This window comes from Penaeus monodon, unplaced genomic scaffold, assembly GCF_015228065.2.
Source record: "Penaeus monodon isolate SGIC_2016 unplaced genomic scaffold, NSTDA_Pmon_1 PmonScaffold_3990, whole genome shotgun sequence".
NCBI classification, from domain to species: Eukaryota; Metazoa; Arthropoda; class Malacostraca; order Decapoda; family Penaeidae; genus Penaeus; species Penaeus monodon.
The window spans coordinates 10,001-20,000 of record NW_023658770.1 but is presented as its reverse complement, the minus strand read 5'-3'; the positions used below and the strand labels follow the sequence as shown (position 1 = coordinate 20,000).

The 10,000-nt window shown below is 44.7% G+C and overlaps 1 long non-coding RNA gene and 1 pseudogene across 1 annotated transcript; both read right to left on the bottom strand.

Moving 5' to 3' along the window:
• Positions 1 to 4,964: 4,964 nt before the first annotated feature.
• On the bottom strand, positions 4,965 to 6,822 carry LOC119570798. Its single transcript, XR_005228466.1, has 3 exons — positions 6,649 to 6,822; positions 6,063 to 6,183; positions 4,965 to 4,979 (listed from the first exon to the last, which is right to left on the bottom strand). It is a non-coding gene; the product is annotated as an uncharacterized LOC119570798 (long non-coding RNA).
• Positions 6,823 to 9,796: 2,974 nt separating this feature from the next.
• Positions 9,797 to 10,000, bottom strand: part of LOC119570796 — a 10,075-nt pseudogene continuing 9,871 nt past the window's right edge.

The following is a 10,000-nucleotide window of genomic DNA, read 5'->3' as shown; positions in this document are numbered from 1 at the left end:
CACCGCGGGCAAATGTCCCCCGAAGCTGATAATGCCTTTTTCCATACCAAAGGGGCTCCTACCTTAAAAATTTTAAGTTTTTAAAAATTTTTTTTCTAAAAAAGAAACTTTTAAATCCCCAAAGGGATTTTTGCTCCCCCTTTGAAACCCTTCTTTTTTTTTCCTCGCCCTCTCCCCCCATTTTTCCCTTTTTTTTTCCCCCTTTTTTCCCCTCCCTTCCCCTTTCTTTTTCTGTTTCCCTTTTCTTCTACCCCTTCCCCCTCCCCCCCCTTTTCCCCTCCCCCTTCCCTTTTTTTTTCCCCCTTTCCCCCCTTTTCCCCCCCCCCCTTCCCCTCCTCCCTCTTCTCCTTTCCCCTCCTTCTTTCCCGGGGGGCCCTCCCCCTTTTCCTCCCCCTCTCTTCCCCTTTTTCCCCTTCCTTTCCTCCTTTCCCCTCCCTTTCCCACTTTCTTAAAACAAAACCTCTCAAAATTACTGGAAGGTCCACCAAAATTCTTGAGTTTTAAAAACCTTCCTCTTCGCTCCACCCCTCCACCCCTTGCCCCACCCCTCCCCCCTTTTCCCCCCTCCGTCGGTTCCTGCCCCCTTTCCCCGCCTCCCCCTTCCCCCTCGAAGGCCGTTTTAAACCCAAAACCCTTTTAAAATTACCCCTGATAAACCACTCATCACCCCCATACATTTAAAAACCCCCACTCACCCCTACTTACTCCCAACCCCTTCACCCCCCCCCAACCCCCCCACTCACTTACCCCACCCCCCCCCTCCCCTTCATTCACTCACCCCCCACCCACCCCCCCCCTCCCCACCCTCCCACCCCCCCCCCCACCCATCCTCCCTCACTCAACTCACTCCTCATCAACCTCCCCACCTCCCCCCCCACCCCCCCCACCCCCCACCCACCCACCCCCCCCACCCATTCCTCCCCTCACTACTCACTCACTCACTCACTCACTCAACCTAAACCCCCCACCACCCCCCACCAACCACCCACCCCCCCCACCCACCCACCACTCCTCCTCACCACTCACTCCTGTCCCCTTCCCCATCCCCTCATTCCTCCCTCAACCACTACTCCCAATCCCCACCCCTACCCACCCACCCCTCCCCCCCCCCCCCTCCCACCCCCCACCTAAACCCCCCCCACCCCAAAATTTCCCCTTTTTTCAAACACTTTTCCTCTCCAAAAACCCCCCCTTTCCTCTCCCGTCCTCCCCCCACCCCCTCCTCCCCCCCCTCCCTGCCCCGGCCCCCACCTTTTCCCCCCTCCCCTTAATCCCTTTTTTGGTTCCCCCCTTTTTTTCCCTCTCCTCTCCTCGCCCCCCCTCCCCCTTTTCCCCCTCCCCTTTCCTCCTTTTCCCTCTTCCTCCCCTCCCCCTTTGTTTCCCCTTTAAATTTTCCCTACTCTTTTTTCTCTCTCTCTCTCCTCCTCTTCTCTCCTCTCTCCCCCCCCCCCCTTTTCCTCTCTTCTCTCTCCCCTCTCTCCCCTCCCCTCTTCTCCCCCTTTCCCTCCCCCCTCCCCCCTCTCCCTCCCCCCTTTCCCTCTCTCCCCTTTTCCCCCTTCTCCTCCTCTCCCCCTCCCCTTTTCCTCTCTCCCTTTCCCTCTCCCCCTTTTCCCTCTCCCCTTTCCCCTCCTCACCTTTCCCTCTCCCCCCTCTCCCTCTCCTCACCCCCCCTTTCCCTCTTCCCCTTTTCTCCCTCCTTCCCTCCCCCTTCCCTCTCCCTCTCCCCTTTTCCCCCCCTCCCACATCCCTCTCCCCCCTCTCCCTCTCCCCTTTTCCCTCTCCCCTCTTTTCCCCTCCCTCCCTCTCTCCCCTCTCCCTCCCCCTTTTCCCTTCTCCCCTCTCTTTTCCCCTTCACCTCTCTCTCTCCCTTCTCCCCTCTCTCCCCCCTTTCCCTCTCTCTCCCTCCCTCTCTCTCCCTCTCTTTCTCCCCCTCCCCCAACCTCCCCTCCCGTGTATTAGCGGCGCGCGGGGGGTTGGGGGGGGTGGGGTTTTGCGTTTTGTGTTGTGTTTGGGTGTGTGTGTGTGTGTGTGTGTGTGTGGTGTGTGTGTTGTGTGGGGTGGTTCGTTGTGGTGTGGTTGTGTTGTGTGTGTGGGGTGTGTTTGTGTGTTGGTGTGTGTGTGTGTGTGTGTGTGTGTGTGTATTCGTGTGTGTGTGGTGTTTCGTGTGTGTTTTTGTGTGTTCGTGTGTGTTCGGGTGGGGGTTTTGTGGTTCGTGTGTGTGTTTTTGGGGTTGTGTTTGTGTTTTGGGGTGGGGTGTGTTGTGTGTGTGTGTGTGTGTGTGTTTTGTGTCCGTGGGGGTTTTGCCGGTGAGTTGTTCCGTGTGTGGTGTTTTGGGGTTTTGTTGGTGGTGTGTGTGTGTGGTGGGTGTGTTTGTGTGTGTGTGTGTTGTGGCGCATTTGTGTTCATGGTGTGTGTGTGTTTCAGGTGTGTGTGTTCATGTTGTGTGTTCATGTTTGTGTGTTCTTTTGTGTGGGGTGTTCATGTGTTGTGTGTTCATGGTGTGTGTGTTTCATGTGTGTGTGTGTGTTCATGGTGTTTTGTTTCGTGTTGTTCGGTGTTTTTTCGTGTGTGTTTTGTTGTTTCGGTGTCTGTTCTGTGTGTGTTCGGTGTTTTCTCGTGTGTGGTGTGGTTGTGTGTGTTCGGTGTGTTTGTTGGGGTGTTGTTTTTGGTGTGGGGTTCGTGTGTTTTTTTTTTGTGTGTGTGTTCGTGTGTGGGTTTGTTCCGTGTGTTTTGTGTCCGTGTGAGTTGGGGTCCGTTGTGTGTGGTGGTGTGTGTGTGTGTGTGTGTGTTCAGTTGTTGTGTGTTCATGTGTGTGTGTGTGTTTCATGTTTTGTGTGTTTTTCTTTGTGTGTGGTGTGTGTTCATGTGTGTGTGTGTGGTTTCATGTGTGTGTGTGTGTTCATGGTGTGGGTGTTGTGTTCATGTGTGTTTTTTGCCATGTGTGTTTGTGTTTCATGTGTGTGTGTTTTTGTACCCACTTTATATTGTGATAAAATTTGTTTTGTCAATGTTACTCTATTTTATCTGTTGTTATATTCTAAAATGACTTGTATAATCTCATATATTGTCACATGCCTATATTCCCACCACACACATACATATAAGTATGTTTCCCTTGCTTTACCTGTTTATTCGTTTTCTCGTTGCCACACTAGACATTCCAATGTTGTGTGTTAATCCCCTTCGACAAGAAACTATGCATTGTTTTAACCTTCATCACCAATGCCATATGTTTTAAACACATGATCAATGCCCATCTTTAGACCACTGGGAGGAGATGACAGGCAGACTCCTGCGGGGAGCCGAGGAGCAAAACCTCGTTCCTCGGCGCAGCCGTACTCCATCAAGCAAAAATAATGAAGCAGTCCTAGACATATTTTTTTCTACCTTACACCCTAAGCTCGAACCTACCATACTCTTGTAGGGCCCATCTTTCCGGCTCTTACAGTGTTCATGTGTGTGTGTGTTCGTGTTGTGTGTTTTGGTGTGTGTGTGTGTGTGTGTGTGTGTGTGGGGTGTGTGTGTGTGTGTGTGTGTTTTGTGTGTGTGTTGTGTGTGTGTGTTCATGTGTGGTGTGTGTTCATGTGTGTGTGTGTTCGTGTGTGTGTGTGTGTGTGTGTGTGTGTGGTGTGGTGTGTTTTGTGTGTGTGTGTGTGTGTGTGTTCGTGTGTGTGTGTGTGTGTGTGTGTTGGTGTGTGTGTGTACTGGTGTGTGTTCGTGTGTGTGTGTGTTGGTGTGTGTTCGTGTGTTTGTGTGCGTTCGCGTGTGTGTGTGTGTTCGTGTGTGTGTGTGTGCATGTGTGTGTGTGTGTGTGTGTGTGTTCGTGTGTGTGTGTTCGTGTGTGTGTGCGTGAGTGTGTGTGTGTGCTGTGTGTGTGTGTATGTGCGTGTGTGTGTGTGTGTGTGCGTGTGCGTGTGAGTGTGCGTGTGAGTGTGCGTGTGAGTGTGCGTGTGCGTGCATGTGCGTGCGTGTGGACGTGCGTGTTGGTGTGCGTGTGCGTGTGCGTGTGAGTGTGCGTGGTGTTGTGTGTGGGGTGTGTGTGTGTGTGTGTGTGTGTGTGTGTGTGTGTGTTGTGTGTGTGTGTGCATGTTTTGTGCATGTGCGTGTGTGTGCGTGTGCGTGTGCGTGTGCGTGTGCGTGTGTGTGTGCTGTGTGTGTGTGTGTGTGCGTGTGCGTGTGCGTGTGCGTGTGCGTGTGAGTGTGCGTGTGAGTGTGATGTGAGTGATGTGAGTGTGCGTGTGAGTGTGTGTGTGTGTGTGTGTGTGTTTGTGTGTGTGTTCGTGTGTGTGTTGTGTGTGTTCGTGTGTGTGTGTGTTCGTGTGTGCGTGTGTGAGTGTGTGTGTGTGTGTGTGTGTATGTGTATGTGTGTATGTGGGGTTTTTGTGTGTGTATGTGTGTATGTGTGGGATGTGTGTGTATGTGTGTGTATGTGTGTATGTGCGGGGTGTGTGTGCGTGTGTGTGCTGTGTGTGTGCGTGTGCGTTTGCGTGTGCGTGTGCGTGTGCGTGTGCGTGTGTGTGTGTGCGTGGGCGTGTGTGCGTGGGCGTGTGTGCGTGGGCGTGTGTGCGTGGGCGTGTGTGCGTGTGGGGTGTGCGTGTGAGTGTTTCGTGTGCGTGCTTTGGGGGTGCGTGTGGGGCGTGCGTGACGCACACGCACACGTGATTTTCCTTTTTTTTTTCTTTGCGCCGGAGTCCCGGGGAAAAGAACCACGGCTGCGTCTTGATCCCTAGCGATGCCCTGTCCCCTCACACACACACACACACCACACACACATCACACACACACACAAAACACACACCACACACACAACACACACACACACACACACACACACACCACACACCACACCAAGCCTCGTGACCCTAACCTGATTTTCCTAGCCGGGGTGAGGTCCCTGGCTTCGGAGGGGGGAGGCGTGGCGCCCCGCTTCCCCCAGCCTTGGCCGCCCGGCCCCGCGGCGGCCCCCCCTGGCTGCTGCTCTGCGAGAACGGGCGCGCGGGCACAGGTCAGCCGCTCTGATGCTTTTTGGTGGTGATAAGGTGGTTGGGTTTTATGGTTGTGGTGATGGTCGCTGTGGATAATGTGATGGTTATAGTGATGATGGTAAGAGTGGTGGTGGTTTTGGGGGGGGGGGGTGGTGGAGGAGGTGTAGGAGGTGGAGGTGGTGGAGGAGGTGGAGGGGGGTGGAGGAGGTGGAAGGGGTGGAGGAGGTGCAGGTGGAGAAGGTGTAGTGGAGGAGGTGGAGGAGATGGGGGTTTGGAATTGGAGATGGATTTTGGAGGTGGAGGTAGAGTTGGAGGAGGAGGCTGAGGTCGAGGTGGAGGTGGAGGTGGAAGTAGAGTTTGGGGAGGAGGAGGTGGTGGTGGGGGGGGTTTTTGGGGTGGTGGTGGTGTGTTGATGGTGATAATGGTGGTTTTTTGATGTGACAAGGGTAATGATGGGGCCCTCATGTGACGACGGTAAAGGTGGTGGTGGCGATGGCGACTGAGGCACTGGTCATAATGACGGGGGTTTAGCATTCAATTGTAATCGTAGTAATAGAGGCGTTACTAAATAGTAGTAACTTTATAATAATAGTAGTAGTAGCAATAGTAGCCTAGTAGTACCAGTAGTAATAGTAGCAATAGTAGTAGTACTAGTAGCAGTAGTAGATAAGCAATTGTAGTAGGAGTAGAGGTAATGGCGTACTGGTAACTGTGGTGGCTTTAAGGATGATAAAGGCAGCGATGTCATGCTAGTATTAATGCTGCTATGATGAGAATGATGGTGATAGTAGTGGCAGTTATAAAAATAAAATATAATAATAGATATATAATAATAAGAAGAAGAAGAAAGAATGATTAATAATAATGATATAATAATAATAATAATATAATAATAATTATATAATAATAATATAATAATAGTGATTAATAATAATGATATAATAATAATAATAGTGATTAATAATGACATAATAATAATAGTAAAATGATGACAAAGGTGGACGAGAATGTACATTCATAACTCCAGCCATGCCAGACACAGCAGGCCAAACGTACTACAACCTCAGACCAACATACCATGAGGAAAGGCTGAGGCGCCCTATGCTGGTGACGCTGAGAGTCCTGTGAACAGAAGAGCTGCGTCCCCCAGTCCTGAGAGCTCTCCGGCTGCTGGGACCAACGCTCGCTCCCGCCGTCCCTGCAGTATGGTTTTTATAAGTATTGTAGGCCTCTGTGGACACTGGCTGCTGCGAAGTTGGGGGGGGGCTGTAGGTGGGCGTGTATTTGTTTATACCTGTAAAATCTGATTCTTAACTTATAAAATGTCAAAGCATACAGAGCCCTCACGCTTGTATGCACGCACGCATGCACGCATAAGCGCGCGCGCACACACACACACACACACACACACACACACACACACACTCACACTCACTCACTCACTCACTCACTCATTCACTCATTCACTCACTCACTCATTCACTCACTCACTCACACTCACATTCACACTCACTTACAAACCATACAAACAAACAAACAAACAAACATACAAACAAACAAACAAACAAGCAAACAAACAAACAAACAAACACACACTATATTATTAAATTACAAAAAAGGAATATCTACCACATTACTTCTAAAGCCAAACACCAATACTTACATATTCCTTGAGTACGAATCCCGCCCGCTGTTCATGTTACTGACCCTCGTTGTACATTTTGGGGTGCTAACGTCTCTCTGTCGTTGGCCTGTGTTGTGTAAAAAAAAATATTAGTTCATTATCCCTTTAAAACGAGGACCTTCCCTTTCTTCTCTTTGACTTTCTGTCCTGTCTTTTTTTTGTTTTTTTTTCTTTCTTTCAGTCTTTTTTTATGTTTCTGTTTCCCTTTTCTCTTTTTATCTTTACCTTTCTCTCTCTTTTCTCTTTCACTTTCTTTCTTCTCTTTTCGCTTTGTTCTTTCTCTTTCTCTTTATTTTTCTCTTTCACTTTCTTTCTCTCTTCTTTTCTTTTCTTTTCTCTTTTCACTCTCTCACCCCTCTCTCTCTCTTCTCTCTTCTCTCTCTCTCTCTCTCTCTCTCTCTCTCTCTCTATATATATATATATATTTTATATATTATTATAAATATATATAATAAATATATATATATGTATATACAAAACATACATACATACATATTCTTTTTCAATACATAATTTAAGCTAATAAACCTTTCCGTAAATATTTCCTTAACTATACGAGAAAAAAAAATGTTGAAAACAAAACCATCTTCCCATGATTTACATTAAAAAAATAGTTAAGCAAACAACCTTCCTTAACCTTTTTTTTTTTATTAACTTTCTCCATGCAGCTTCGCAAACACAAACAAAATATTACAGCTGCTTATCAAAAAACCATCTTCGGGTTCACTTTATGGTACTTACGAGGAGTCGATTAGCTTTCTGACGAGATCAAGGCGGGGGCCATGTTTACCTTTTTTCTGCGCGGGAAAAACGCAGCCGAGGACAAAAGGGCAATTTTTTTTTATATACTTTAAGCTTTCTATTTTATCTTTGTGGAAGTTTCTTTTTATATATAAGCCAAGGAGGACACGATAATATTTTATTTTTCATTTTTTTAGAATTTAAGCTTTCGATTTGTCTTTATGGTTTTTTTTTTTTATCTAAGCCGGGGACAAAACGGTATATTTGTATTTTATTTTTTTCGTACTTTAAGCTTAATTCTTTATGGAAATGTTTCTCAGTTTTGAAATTTTTATCAGAATGTCCTGGACTGCATGACTATTTTTAGGTGTTTTATTTATTTATTTATTTTTTTTATGTATCCAAGGATGGGACACTTTTTTTTTTTTTTTTTACTTTTTTTACTTTCATTCACATGTCTATTTTTTTTCTGTAAAATATTTACCTCATTTTAATGCCGATCATTATGTTTTTTTTATGAAAATATGATGATAAGAAAAGTTTTTTTTTTCTACCACGTACACACAGTAGTTTTTTAAAAATTGTTACTAGCATCATTTCCTCTATTTTTTACTGTTATCGTTTCTATTATGTATCACCATTATAATAAACTGTCAATATTATTACTACTGTTGCAACTACTATCACAAATCATTATCATTGTCTTGTCATAATCAACATTTTATTGATATTATTGTCATCACAGTTATTAGCATATCATTATTAACATTAATAGGTGCATTGTCACTACCGTTAATATAATTCTTATTAATTACAGCAGCAGTATTTTAGTAGTAGAAATATAATTATGACTGCTATTATTACTGTTATTTATATTATCATCATTATTTGTCGGTTATCATTACCATATTTCCGTTTCTCTCTTGTCTCATAAATCCCTCTATTTTTTTGTTCTAATACGTCAATCTTGAATTTATTAATATCCCTAATATCGCCTTAGAAACTCAGACATATCAATAATCTTTCAGTTTGGATTTTCGGTTCCATTTAAATCACTGAATAATCCATTTCTCATGAAAACCCCATATAATTCTTTATAACATTTTCTACTTAATGAATGGCAGCAATCTTGATTTTGATCTATATGAAATAACCCATTTCCCCCAATAAATAAATATCACCAATATCCAAAGCGTTACCAAAAATCCTTCATCTAAGTTTCTCCATTCTCATTTACAAAAAGAAAGAAAGAAAAAAAAAAAGAAAAGAAAGAATGTGTGGTGTGGGGTGTGTGTGTGTGTGTCTGTGTGTGTGTGTGTGTGTGTGTGTGTGTGTGGTGTGTGTGTGTGTGTGTGTGTACACATAGATGTATTTTTTTACTTCTATCCCAGGGACAGTTTAGAATTGAAGATACACCCCTTTTTGATTGAAATTCCCCCAAAATAGCAAGTCTGTGTTTTTTTTGTTTTTTTTTTTTTATCGTCAATTCTGCCAAAATTTTTTCCCCAGAAACTTTCAGAAAACACCTATTTCACGAAAGAGAACTCTCAGAAAGTATCACCCTTTTTTTCTTTTACTTTTTTTATTTAAAAATCATACCAACAGAAATTCCAAAAATACCCCCAACCTTTCTCCGGTCTCCCAAAGTAGCACCGATATCGCCAAACAGTAAACCTAGAAATACAAGCATCCTCTCTTTTAGATAAAACCAACCCCACACATAAATTATAAAATACTGCTGATTTTTTATATAATCCAATTCAGATTAACATCACCCAGCAATTGCAAAAAATATCCCCGATCTCAACCCGAAACTCCCAAAGTATCAGCAATCTCGCCAAACAGTCGATGGCGAGACCGGATCCGCCAGCTGACTTGGGCCGAGATGCAGGTCAATGTAAACATGGAGCTCCGTGGCTGGAACCGCTTGGAGGGTGAGGCGAATTATTTGTTTTCTAGTTTTTTATTAAATACTTTCAAGTATTTTTTTAAATGTCGGTATGGGAATAAAGAGTGATGTCTCGGCGGAAGTGTCGAATCTATTTATAGATCGTTTATTTTAGGTAGAGTTGTGTGATCTCCAGTAAATTCCAGGTCGTTTATTGTAAATTGGAAAAGATCGTGAGAATCAAAACTCATTAAATATTTATTTACGAATAATATTATCATGAAATTAAGTAAGAATTGCCCGCAAAATACCCTTTTTTCCATGTTTGAGTTTTGCGATAGCCTCATTCCTTCATTATATGTTTTCTTCCAGAATATAGAGATCTATATAGAGAGCCGAGAAATTTATAGTATTTGTCCACAATCCTATGTAATTATCACATGTATACCTATGTTACAAGTTGTTAAAAAGGCCAGAGAATGCAGAAATTTCGTAGGCTTAGTTTGCATTTAACTTGGGCTTATCCTGTGGGAATATAAATTTTGCAAGATCACATGCATAGGCCATATGGAATATGTTATTCTAGCTTATTACATATGCCTTTTCATAAACATGGTTAATGTCTCTATCCAACAACATATAAAAGTCTTAGTATAAATTAACAAGACCTGAGGTGACGCAACCTTTCATTAGTTAACAAGT